This window comes from Solea solea, chromosome 15, assembly GCF_958295425.1.
Source record: "Solea solea chromosome 15, fSolSol10.1, whole genome shotgun sequence".
NCBI classification, from domain to species: Eukaryota; Metazoa; Chordata; class Actinopteri; order Pleuronectiformes; family Soleidae; genus Solea; species Solea solea.
Window position 1 is genome coordinate 21,585,562 of NC_081148.1, and position 13,889 is coordinate 21,599,450.

Below are 13,889 nucleotides of genomic sequence, written 5' to 3' on the forward strand. Positions count from 1 at the left end.
ACTCTTAAAGGTTTATACCATCAGAAACAGCTTGCCATCCGGACCCAGTCGCGACAGAAAAAGAATTGGCCAATATTTTTTACTGAAGTGGCATTTTAGCAGTATTTATTTGATGGTCCTACTACCCAAACCCTGGGTCACAAATAAAGAAGATGGTATAATAGCTTTTGACTGGCCGGCCAGCTCCCAACTTGAAATGAAGTGTCCAGTTGTGAGTTATCGTGGCCAAGCGTCATTTGTACAGCTTGAAAAGTGGGGACATTTTTCTAGCTTGTCACTGTCTGGCTATAGCTCATTGTCCTGAATGATGCCTCTGAACGCACAGTTGCCCCAATACGAGCATTCACTCGCGCTGCAAGAGGGCTGGTAATGGATTAGCCTGTCAATAGGAGGATAATATAGTGCATCCAGTGGCACATCCTTAAACACCAATGGGTCACTCATAGAGTATCAACCCCCAGCATGTCTGCAACACTGCTCACATTTATTTAGTGTGAAGTTTGTGTAGCAGATTGAAACTAAGTAAAGATCGCTTTCTTTTAGCCAGCGGTTGTTTTTTACCAATTAGTCTACTGATTATTTTTCTGGATTATTGGTTAATTAACTCATTGTTTGGTTTATTCAACAAATATAAATGTAAAAAAAGTGAATTCATTGTTTCAGAGTACACAATTTTTCTATATTGTGTCTGATTTTAGTGTAATGTTTAATGTTTTTTTCACATAAATCAATTATAAAAAAAGAGTTGGTGATTAGCCCTGCGATGGACTGGCAAACTGTCCAGGGTGTACCCCGCCTATCGCCCGATGTAGCTGAGATTGGCACAGCACCCCCCGCGACCCTCTGGTGGAGGATAAAGCGGTAGATGATGACTGACTGACTGAGTTGGTGATTAATCAATAACAATTAGTTTTACTAGCAGTCTAAAATGTAATGATCTGTCACATAGAGAAAATCCGACATGTGGCATATTTGCTTCAAAATTATTAATATGTGCCCAAAAAACAAAACAAAACATTTTTGTCAAATGAAATGTTGTTGAACATACCTATAAATATGAAAGTGCTAAATTAAAACTCTAATGCAAGGGCCACACACAACACAATTTGATCTCAAGTGGGAGGGACCAGTAAAATAATAACCTATAAACAACAAGAACGCCAAATGTTGCCCTTTGTTTTACATTTAATAATAATATGTCTTTTTTTTACAAAACATGAAAAATAAATAAACATGCACAAATTCATCATGCGGGCCGGATTGGACCCACTGATGGGCCAGTTCTGGCCTGCACACCGTACGTTTGACACCCCTGCTCTAATGTAACACTGGTTTGGTGTAAATAACACAGCTATAATATAATTAATGCAAGATCCCAAATCTAGTTCAACTGTGCAACAGTATGTGGATAAACCTAATTTATGACACAAATATGTAGTGAAATGGATATATATATGTATATATATATATATATATATATATATATATATACATACATATATACGTATAAATAAAAGTGATGTTTTCCATGATTTGAATGACATAAAAAAGGAGTTAAAACAGTCCCCACTTCTCCTAAGGGAGGTCCTATAAAACATTGTGGGTTTTTTTCTTTACAAATTAAGATCCCTGTCATAGTTCTAATGCATCATCATCAATATTGCGAGGGAAAAGCCTGTGCAGTATTCATTGGGGAGCTCAGAGCATTAAAAAGTCCAGTGCACTCTTAATTAGCTGTTGAGTTTTGATCCCTGTATGGATCCGCTGGAGTGGCTATTGAGTCTCAGTAAAGAGTGGTCTAAATCGGACAGTCCAGCTAATGTGAGGGAAGTTTTAGATTAATGAGGCTTCTGCCCTTTCAGGATATTGATCAAACACAATCTGGCCGGCAATGATTTCCCATGCTCCCCTTGCTCTGATATTAATAATGTATCAACATCACGGACAAAACTGAGCATGGCATTCCTTGGGGCTTCTGTGGGATTAAAAAAATAAAAAATAAAACAAAAAAAATTGAAAAGAAACGTGAGGCACACTTGAAATTAGCTGTTGAGTTTTTGATCTCTGTGCTGGAGAGGCTGTTGAGTGTGAGAGGACAGTTCTGCTAATGTGAGGGTGGTTTTAGATTAATGAGGCCTCAGATTTTGGCTCAACCTAATGAAATATACACAATATTACATTTTCAATATGTAGTAGTGCAAATGAGTACATTTTAAAATTATTTTTACTGCAATTTCTTCCTGTGGAAAAGAAATTAAATCCCCAAAGTATTGTTAATGTTCTTTTTGTTTGGATTCACCTTACACTAAGTGATAAGATAAACCAGAAATCATCTTTAGTGATAGTAAAGGACATTTTTCCCATTTAGTTGTTGAAATTCTGACTTCTGACTACAACTGGAACGCACCAAGAGAATAGATGTGCTGTATGGATGGTGAGTGAATGGCGGTGAATGGGTGAATGGCAAAACTGTTGTGTAATAGAGCTTTGAGTGGTCATCAAGAGTACAAAAGCTTTATAAATACAGATGGTTTACCATTTACTTCCACTCAGACATGTGGACTGTTAGAATGGACTTAGGCTTCAGCCTTTAGAAATCACACCAACCATGGTTTGGAGCTCCTGGAGCTGCTTTCCCTGGTTGCTGCAGTGGCTCCATCTCTGGTTCCTCCTGCAGGCATCGTTAGCCAGGCGATGATGGGAGGGTTGACTGACCCTTGACCCCATATCGATCCCCTGGTTGTGTCCAGCTGGGCCTCCCCAAACCCAGTCAGCTGGAGAGGTGTTTAAAAGCGAACGCCCTGGTTCCCATCCACCCTGCTACACACTCATTAATTACATCATTTACCTGTGACAGTGACAAACCTGCCCGGCCACGCCGCACTTTATTAGGGTCACTGTATAAAGACCAGGCCAAACCCAGATCAAAAGTGTGTGTGAGTGTTTGTGTGCGTGTGTGTGCGTGTGTGTAATGGAGAGTGAAAGACCCCATCTCATACAGTATGGTATTATGAGTATAGATGCATGCTCCATGGGGGAGTGCGTCAGTGCTGTCCTGACCTGTCACGCTCCTTAGTGGGGAAATTTATTTTGATTTATTTGATATGTTGAAAGACAAAAATTGCCAATTTCCTTGTACAGACAGGAATATGAGTATAAATTCTGGAAATACATGGGGGGGCAGGGAGGGAAAAAAACACCGCCCTCCCTCCAACAAAGTTTATCACTGGAGTCATTGTAAAACAACACACGAGCAAAGGAATTTGACATGTTTTTGGATGAAATATAAAGTTTCGCAGATTTAAGGCCATCACCTTCTTTTTATGTGCTTTCTGTTTTTACTTTCTATGCCAATGTGCTGACTCAGTTCTTGGCCGCTCTCTGTTGTCTTTGCCACTCACAAGCCGCTGGATGTTTGTGGCTCATTCATTCCTCGACTTTTGCTGCTGCCAATTTTGTATTCGCCTAAAATATCCCCTCCTTTTCCCCCCTTCTATTCTTGCTCCGTTTTCAGTATTCCCCATCCTTTTCTCTTTACTATAGCCCTCCACACAATAAAAGACTATTGGTTTCCTCACACCATACCTTTCCCACTACACACTGGTATTTCAATCTCGACTCAATCGAGAAGGCTGACCTGCAGACATAAAGAATTGGCTTTAAGGCTTTGGAAATGGAACTAAATCTGCTGCCGGTCACACTGGGGGAAAATAAGTGGCAAATGTAAGTAAGCATGAAATAGTTTTTCATAAATAATCCAAATGACAGCAGGCTTTCTAATGGTGCCAGGGGGCTGTAAAAGAATATGTTGCCAATTTCTCCCCTATTAAAGTGAAATAGAAAGCCAAATACATAACAGTGCTGACGGAAAAGTTGCATACCTGGGCCCGTTGGCGTGGAGATTGAGGACACAGTTGGGTGTAAGAGGTAGTTGTAGTTGGAGGTAAGGGTGGTGGAGTGATTGCTGGCCTTGCAGTCAAGGTCTTTTCACTGCAGGAAAAAGAATGCCCCTCCTTCACATCAAATCAATTGGTCAATAACTGCCCCCTTTTCCTGTGTGTGCACAGGTAGGCAGCTCTCATCCATTCCTGAGCAATGTTGATTTGATTTGCACTTATGTTTTTACAAATAATCAATGCTCCATTTGGACTAATACAGCAGTGTGTAACAATATACATCGTCAGAGAGAGGGTGGGGAAAAAGGGGGTGAAATAAGGAAAGAAGTACAATGCATTAATGGGAATGCCATAAAGATAGATGCCAGGAACGTAACAATGCTGCGTCAGTGTAACAGAATCGAAAATGTCCCAGAATCATCTTAGTGGTAATCCAAATCCACTTCCAGGTACACAGCAGGAAGGGAAATATTCATCTTATTCACTTAAGTAAAAGTGGAAATACCTTTTTTTCTTTTTGCATTATAGATGTTACCTTTAAGTAAAAGAAAGTCAAATTATTTGCAAAATGCACTTTAAGTAAAAAAAAGTGGGCAGTAAAAGTGAAACATCACTGTATCACTTTTACTTGGTTGGTAGAGGCTAATTTCAAATGTATATTAAGTTGTTCCTCATAATTTTAGTCTTCTGGAATCTTAATCTAACACTCTTTAGTAGTTTGCTGAAGGCAACTAGTTTGAAGATAGTTCTTTCACCTCTCATCCAAGAGACTTGGTGAAGCCTCTGAAGGCTGGAAACCTGTCTAGAGTTAAGTAATCGCCTCAGATTTGAACTTATAAATGATACACATGGGAGAGCAAGGATAAATCAGTAAATCAGAGAAAGGGGGTGAGAGGGAGGTGGTCTGAAGTCACCTTCAATCAGACTCATTTATTGCTATTAAATGGTTAGTTTTCCTTTGCACCCTCAGGGCTGCGTTAACATGTAAGAAAGAGGGGGGGGTTTGTAGTTGGTACGACTTTCTGAGGTGGAAAACTGACATGAAGGAGCTTTTAAGTTGAAATTTTGTCTCAGAAACTCTGACTTCCAACCACAACTGGAACACATGTTAGCATACTCAACCAAGTCTTGCGATGCTTATCGGACCATTGCAGAGTAACCGCTCAAAAACTCAATAAAACCCAGGAATTGAAATGTTTTTTTGGGACCAGTGGGAATGTGTCATATGTCAAACTAAATAACTATTTGCTCACTCAGTGTTTCTGGGTGTGTGTGTGTGTGTGTGTGTGTGTGTGCTAAGGCCTCACTTGTCTCTGCTCGGGTTTCCTCTCATTAGCTCGTCCTGACAGCTGCTACAAGAGGCAGAGGAGCCATACTAATCAGCTGACAGTAATAGCACTCTTAACCACCACACGACACAAGAGAGGGAGAAAAGAGAGCAAACAAACTCCAATTACTGTCCCTCACAAGGAGGGAGTGGGGGGGAAACAATCATGTCTGGGTGCTCATTGTAATCATGTTCTCCTCGCTGTACTCACGGACTAAACAAGTGGGTCACCAGAGTTGTGTCCACAGGGAAGAGATGAGTCTCACGGTGTCAAGTGGGAACACACCATTTTTACTCTCCGACTTGGAAAGAGTGAAGCTTGTTGAGTTTAATCGTCTTGTTCCTGTTTTGTGTTGTGGGCATTTGCGACACTATCCTCTTTGGTCGTGGAGCATTCATCTCCCAATGTGTCACATAGCTGCAGATATTCTCTTAACCTGATGGAAAAGCAGAAACAAAGAGGCAGTTAAAGATGCTATTAGTTTTGATCAGTTTGTAATGGGCTCTTATTCATTAGCCAATTTATTGATCCACTGGCAATCAATTTTGGCTCATTCCCAGCCCATGAGGCGAGTCTCCATCCATTTTCCAGAAGTGTCTGAGTCAAGACAAAATTGACCTCAGCCCGTCACATACTTAATTCTGCCCTTGAAGATCCGGTTCCTCTTTAATGAGGAGTTCTGTCACATTACAGTGGAGCACGCACATCAGTCAGTTGGGCTTCAGAGGCCGCGTGAGAAACTGAAGCAGCGGAGAGAATGTCTGCCGTTTCTGCTGTGGATGATTCCTGTTGGTTTGTTCTGTTCGCACTCCACTTGTTTCCTCTGGTCTCTGCTCATGCTGGAGATTCTGAGGCATCACTTTCTCATCCCTCTCAGGATCTTGTCCTTGATACCAACTGCTGCTCAATTATGCAGTTTCACGGAGAGATCGGCTGTCTCCTTGAATGTGTACAAGATAATACGATGACACTGAGTGTACGTTACACCGGTTCACTGGGTCAAGACCCCGGGTTTGTTGCCAATCTCTTTAGATTATAACCAGTTAACCGTTTTTTTTTTGAATGTGTTTGTTCCAGGTTTGAATTTGGCACCAACTGTAATCTTTGCAACACTGCTGAATTCAAAGATTTTTGACCCAATGCTGTTCCAATGCGTCTCAATGAACACTCTGTATAATTACGCATGTACATTTTCTTATTTTCGTTGCCAGTTAGATGCAGTTCACTACTTATCTAAGTCTGTGCGAGAAACGTAGCCTCATATCTGAGACCCATTTATCATAATTGTATTGTTATATTAGACCTACGTGTTGTCGGACTCACTTTAGTTAACATAGATCTATTTGGATATTATTACATCAGTCCTGTGCATGCACCAAATAAAAACCAATGGTAAAGATAAAAAACAACATATTTAAACAAAGCAAAGACAAAAGAATAAAATCATAGAAGAACTAAAAAGTATAGTAGCTGTTTTAATTTCCACAGGGTGTTCAGCACATTGGTCGAAAGCCTTGGTTCTCAAACTGTGGTACATGTGCCACCAGTGGTACGCGGGCTTCCTCTGGTGGTACTTGGAGGGAAATCAGAAATACTGTTCTACTGTGTTTACCAGAGTATGTAATCGGAGTGGAACTGAGGTATTATATGCTATTTGCTAAGTTAAGTGACCAGTTGTTCCATCTACATAGCAATTATACAGCAGATATGACGGTCTGGTAAAATGTGGCTTTATCTGTCCGTGCGTCAACCATGCGTGAAACGTGATGTGCTGGAAACAGAGGAAGAAGAAAACAACAGCAGAATGGAGCCGACACATTTTTACAGCAGATCTGATTAAGCGGGTCAGTGCAAGACTTTATTTTCACTTGTTTTTTTTTGATATGTCATATATGGAGCACGCTAATATCAATATGAACAGGTTAAATTTGGAGTGTTGGCATAAGTGTGAATTCACAGAATACTTTCTAATTCCCAAATCGAATCGACAAACTAGATACTTTTGCATGAATGATTTGTGTGATCAAGGAGATATGAAATAAACAAGCGGCCACCCCCCCCTTTTTTTTTTAAGTTACATTCTTGAATGTGTCGCTCCAGTCACATTTAGATATTGTTAAGTGGCTTTGAATAGCTCCCTTGATTTCACAGCTCCAAATGACCCGCGATAATCAGGTCATTAAAATGAGCCCATTCGCCACATCTGACACACTTCCACTCCCCGTCTGATCTGAATAACAAATCAGCTCTGAAGGGCTTACTCAAACTGAAAGGGGGAAAAAGAAAAGAGGGAAAACCGGCTTTCTCTTTATTTTCAGGTTAACCTTATCTCTATATTTAGGAGTAAAGATATAAGTAAGCTACAGAGGGGGGAAAAGGTCCTGTCAAAAGTGCCAGCGCCTGTGTGAAAGTACCCAGTTTTCTTAATTCATCCCTTAGGACCGGATAAGTCTATCAATCTGTTAAATTGGAAAGCCATTAGGTGCCCTGGTTTATGTGTTTCAAGCTGTTAACTAGAGGCTGATTGATTGTTGTTCCTTTGATGGGATATGCTGATCTAATCTCACTGTGTGCACGTTTGCAATAAATTACACAATTCATTTCCCCCCCATTTAGAGGTGGTGGTGGTGGGGGGAATCACACCTCCAGGCATGCCTGTGCTCTGCAGGCAAAAGAGCAGGGAACCTATTTTATGGTGCCATTTAGCCAGCAAGCTTTCAGCAATTCCAGCCTTCTCTCTCACCCCTCCCTCCCTCGCCCTCCACCCTCCAAAAAATCGAAGCATAATCAAGGTGTATGTTTAGAAAATTTATTGTTATAATTTTCCCCCATAATCTCTTCCATTTTCCTGCAGCCGCAGCGACATAGATCATCATCTAAGAAGAGAGAATGGATAGCAGTTTAAAATTTATCGGTCTTTGATTCTCAATTATATGTGTTTATGACTTCATCTGTCTTCAGTGACTTCAACCTTTTCCATTATGGTGGAATATTATTTGTACGGAATCCATTAAATTCACAAGGCAGGACTCTAATGGTCGGGCTGCAGCGATTTGCAGAGGGAAAAGTTTTGAAAGGCTGGCTTTAGGAAAAGCGTGGCTGTTATGACACAAGAAATTGCTTTATTGATGGTCTGCTCTGCTGCCTGTGCATTTGGCCATTTGTTACTCAGCCCATGTCTATATCTCAGGCTGACACTGATGAGAACTTTTCTGTAGCCCTCTCCAGATTACTGACTTGTAATGACACATCCAGGCAGGGCCGGGCAAAGGCTGACGATGATCCAGGGCAGAGTTTTTAGAGGTATACAGACGCTGCGTGCCTGAAGGGATCAGATGAAGCTGCTCATAATGGAGAAAAAGGGCTACACTGCTCCTGTGACTGTTCCCGTCTAAATCTCACAGAGGTCATCATCGCCGCTGAGAAACAAAAGACGAAGACGAGGAGTGATAAAATGTAAATAAAATGAAAGCGCAAGAGGTAAAAAAAAAGGGACGATACGTCTTCTCTGTGCCCATATGTACTCGCAAAACTCATGTTTTTAAACCTGTTCTAAATAAAAATTGATCATATGTAATGGATGGGGGTCACACACTCACACACTGTGTTGTATTGAGTAAAAGAAGTCAGAGCTGAACAACAACCTGTGTTGGGGGCATAAAACAAATAATTAAAACGTTAAAGTTTATATTAGTCCTTCAGTTAATGGTTATTTTCTTGATTAATTGATTCATTGTTTGGTTCAGAAAACGTCAGAAAATGTTGATCCATGTTTCCCAAACCCAAATGATGATGATCTCAATTGTCCTAGTTTGTCCCAAAACCAAAATGATTTAGTTTTAATGTTTTCTTTTCACATATGGAGCAAAGAAACCAAAAAATATTCACATTTAAGAAGCTGAGAACTTGATTGCATTAATCCATTGTCAAAATAGTTGGCCATTCATTTAGAAAGTGGTCAATTAATGTAAGAAAACATAGTAAACTATATACATACATTAGGAGGCTACAGAACAAAATGACATATCACTGCACAAATGCGATTTACACACAGGTGCACTCACAAAAACAGACCATTGGGAAACGTACAACTGAAAACTAAAGTTCCAAATGTCCTTCAGGTGAAACAATGGAAAGCAATAGTGCATTTTGTGGAATTATTAACACATATGATAAAGTGATAATTGTCACTGTTGCACACACTGTACACCCAGGTAATATCACGGCTTCATGTGACTGAAGCACACTTGCCAGGAGAGCTGTCGTCCTCATCTTTAAATGCACGCTGCTTCCTGTTTACACAGAAAGTAACAAGATTCCCTTGTACTCAAGTGGCCGCTGAAGTGGTCCAACCTGAATGACATTGAGCTCCTTCGACTGGTTGGTGCACGGGGCCAAGTAAAAGCTAATCAGGCTGTAATTCAAGATTCGCCTGGCCACTTACAATCAATACCTGCACAATCCCAATTAAAGTTTGCCGGGTCAGTGGAGGGCCACCAATTCCTTTTCCTGCCGTTAAATGCAATACTTAAATCCAAGCAATCTCCGTGTGGCCTTCATTTAATGGTTTAATGTCTTGTCCCAAACAGTGAGTGTCCACTTAAAAGTGTAAGAGGGACTCAGAGCGGACAGGTATCAGTGAGGAATGCTGGACACTGTGGAGGATACGGTCCAGCGCCGTGGAGCTCAAACCGCAACTGCATTTTCTGCTTTAATTCTTTCTAACAATTGGAAACAATAGCTTTTAAATGGACAGAAATTTACGTTTTTACTCTTTCATTTCACTGATTATTAAACACAGAGACTCAGAAACAAATCTGGAGATGCTTATACTTTTTCCATGTCATCCTGCTTAATACACCTGTGCTTCTCCACCTTCCAGGTTATATTCCACATCTGTCAAAAATGTATACATGTGTGGCTTTCATAGAAAGCAGCAAATTATAATTACATACAGTGCAAGGCTTGTCTTGAAGATGAAGCTCTGTAGTATCTTATAGTCCATCGCAGGTTCAACATAATACAGACAAAAAAAAACTTTCACCATCATATTCACACATATGGTCAATTTAGAGTGTCCAATTAACCTCTGCATATGTTTGGACTATGGGAGGAAACTGGAGAAAAAAAACAGTGCACACTCACGGAGAATGGTTGAGCCGGGATTCAAACAAGCGACCTTCTTGCTGTGAGGCAACAGTGCTAGCCGCTAGAACACCGTGTGGCCATTTATTTATGTGTTGCATGTTGAACATAGAGGCCACCTGAGTATAATATTGAGCTCTCGAAGTAACAACATGATCTCCAACGTTAAAATACAGTGGTGTAAATAGGTCGAGCAATGTCAGCTACAGACTTTTCACATGGTGGCAGATTTATTCCCAATAAAACAACTTCTCTCAGCTCTCTCATCATCCTCCTCTTCCTCACATATACTTAACACAATGGTATAGTGAGATTAGATTAAGATGGAGCGAGAGATAAGGTGACTATTATTTCATTTATTATAATTGTTTTATTATTCCTTTCATTTTCTACACACTCTACGAACAGTATTTCTGATCTTCCTCCCAAGTACCACCAGAGGAAGCTCACGTGTACCACTGCTGATACACATACCACAGTTTGAGAACCATGGGCATAGAACAAAGTGAAGCACTGACAATAACGACAATATTAAACATGGATTGCAACGTTTGCTACGACCATTTTGCCCATTCATTTTTTCACACTAAACTTTTAATTGCACTGATTGCGTTTGTTCTACACAATGTCTATTTATATCTTATAGGTTTTCCATACACATGTATTTTATATGATACTGTGCATATTTGATACACTGTATAGATTAAAATGACTCATAACTCAAAAAATGGCCCCTATACAACAACAATAACAACAGTAGGTTGCTGCTAACAATCAAATAATATGGTATACTATAAGTTTAAGCTTTAATATAAGCTGATTTTTGTTTTCCCATATATTTTATCTATTCTATCCTATATACATGATTTTTTTTTTCAATTTTCCAATAATACTTTTAACCAACAGTTTTAACCTTTACTTGCAATAAAGTATAGATAAGCCCGTGTCCCATCACCACCCCCCTCACCCTCTCACCTTCTCCCTCCACTTTTCTCCCGCTGAGCCTTTTGCTGCCGCATCCATGTCTTTTATCACAATTTTGACCCACAGAAAGGAATTCTCACAAGATATCAAAACAAAAATCTATATTTAATATGGGAGCAATTACAAAGTGAAGTTGGCTGCACTGGGCCGTTGTCACCGCGGCGCGTGTTTTTCATCAAATAGGTCATTAGACGATGATGGATGTAAACCTATAAAGTATCTAAACTGGACCTTTTAACAAACCACGAGCAACACTATCATTTCTCTAATAGAACCTGCTGACCGTGTCATTCCCTCCTGCCATTTGTCATTTTTCCTTGTGAAATAATCAATATCTGGGCGCTTTGAAATAAATAATATAAAAGTCATAGTAACCTACCCGAGGAGCAACAAAAATAGACTTATGGAGCATTCAGAGAGCCCATATAGCCTCAGGGCAATGTCTACTGCATGTTTCTAATCAATGCATAATATGAACTGTATTTTTTTCTTTTTCTTTAAAGCACAGACTCCAGGTTCACAGTTTATTTTTCAGGGTCTGGTGTGCTATTTGAAAGCCCAGTCAAGCATGTTGGCCTGCTGCTAGCACAGCATGAAAGAAATACGATTTTCTCTTTTAATTCCAACATAAATCTGTGCTTTTCAACAATTTCTATTTGACTGTTAAAAAAAAAAAAGAGCAAAGCAAATATGACTTATAACTAGAACAGTGACGTTTATCCAGGGTTACTCAAATGTAAACAAAGGCAGCAATGGTATTTGTACATGCACTGCGATTAAAGGTGCAGTATGTAGGAATTAGTGACATCATAATAGGCTCCTCCTCCTTCTCTGTGTGTGTCAGGGAACTACGGTGGCCTTCACCTACCAGAAAACATGTCGCTCCTCCTCATTTGAATAGTAAGTATCTGTTTGAAACCATGAAACATACGCTCTGGTGAGGATCCTACACCTGGACCTTTGTTTTATTTGGACCTATTTTATTTGTTTTTTTGTTTTATACTCCTGTTATAGTTACCGGTGATTGTTTTCTTCATGTAGATTTTGTGGATTTCCTGTTTTGCTTTTGCTTGTTAGCGTTTTGTGTCCTTTCCTCCTGTGATTCTCTTTTTCTTTTTTCTTTTTTTTATTTTATGCTTGTTCTCTTTGCTTTGTTCTTGGATTATTTTTAGTCAAATCCAATCTGTGTCACCCACGCACCCTTGGTAAATTGCTGTGGGAATAATGCACAACTCCTTATATGGACATCCTATGTGTGTGTGTGTGTGTGTTTCAGGTCACATCTTGAGGCTTTAAAAACTGCATTTTTTTTGTCTTCTTATGTGTTGTTGAGTCAAAGTTATATTTCATTTTAAATTGCACTTTTTTTTTTAAAATAAAACCGGCAGTAGGGATAATTGTGCAGAAGTCACAAAATCGGCCATTTCTCTTTTATTTTTGTTCATAAATAAACGAGCAGAGCGAACATTGAACTGTGATGCATTTCACAAATTCAATCCGATTAAAAACATTATATGTACTTTTTTTGTTCAGGTGTCTTTATAAAGTCAGATTGCCTATAGATTGTGTTAAAAAAAGGATATAAGACACTCTATATTGCACATATTGTATATTCCCATAGCCTCTGTGTATATGTTTCAATATAGAAATGGAAAAAAGCAGCCTAAATGCTCTGTGTTCTAAGGGTTAAACGTGGAATTTACCTGCACTTTCCGTATTTTATAAAAAGCTTATTCTGAGGCTACAAACACTAAAAAGGTTTTATTTTAGAGCAATTATACATTTATCAAACATAGTCATGGGTATACTACCCATGACTATGTCCAATAAACCCTCCAAATACACACTTCAACGTTAAATAACAATCATTATAATACATTTACTGTATTGCTCACATCAAATTACCATATACTCGTTCATCAGGCATTGATTTGCGTCCTGTTTCATTTTTTGCATCCACAACCTGAGCCATAGGTTTTAAAATATTGCAACCTATATTTCAAACTACCAGGTAAACTATGCTTGGAGATACGTTCAGAATCTTTCATAGTTCCCTATACATTAGGTGACATCTATAGTGACAGATTATCAGAATCATTAGCTGCAGATTACTCGTTGTATGTGGAACAAACTGAATATGAATATAAATACTGCATAAACATGGGTGAAACGTCAACGAGCATGACCTCACATTTACTTGCGTGTGCCTTATTGTTAGATTCACGGGGGACAGAGTCGAGTGTGTCACATGAGCGTAGCTGGCACCTGAGACTAAGGAGGGAGCCATAAAATATCCGTTATTATGAAGAGCATGTAAGAGAAGGAGGTAATTACATGACAGTAATGGGATATCTCCACCTGACTAAATGATCGACACAAACGTGTGTGTGTGAGAGAGAGAGACATGGAAGACCTTTACCTTGACACTGACTCTTCTTCATCAATTAATGAATGTTTGCAAGAAACATTTCAAACTCCTTCTTCTGTTTTCTTTTGATTTACTGCAACAGTGAGAATTTTCCACTATTGTAAAATC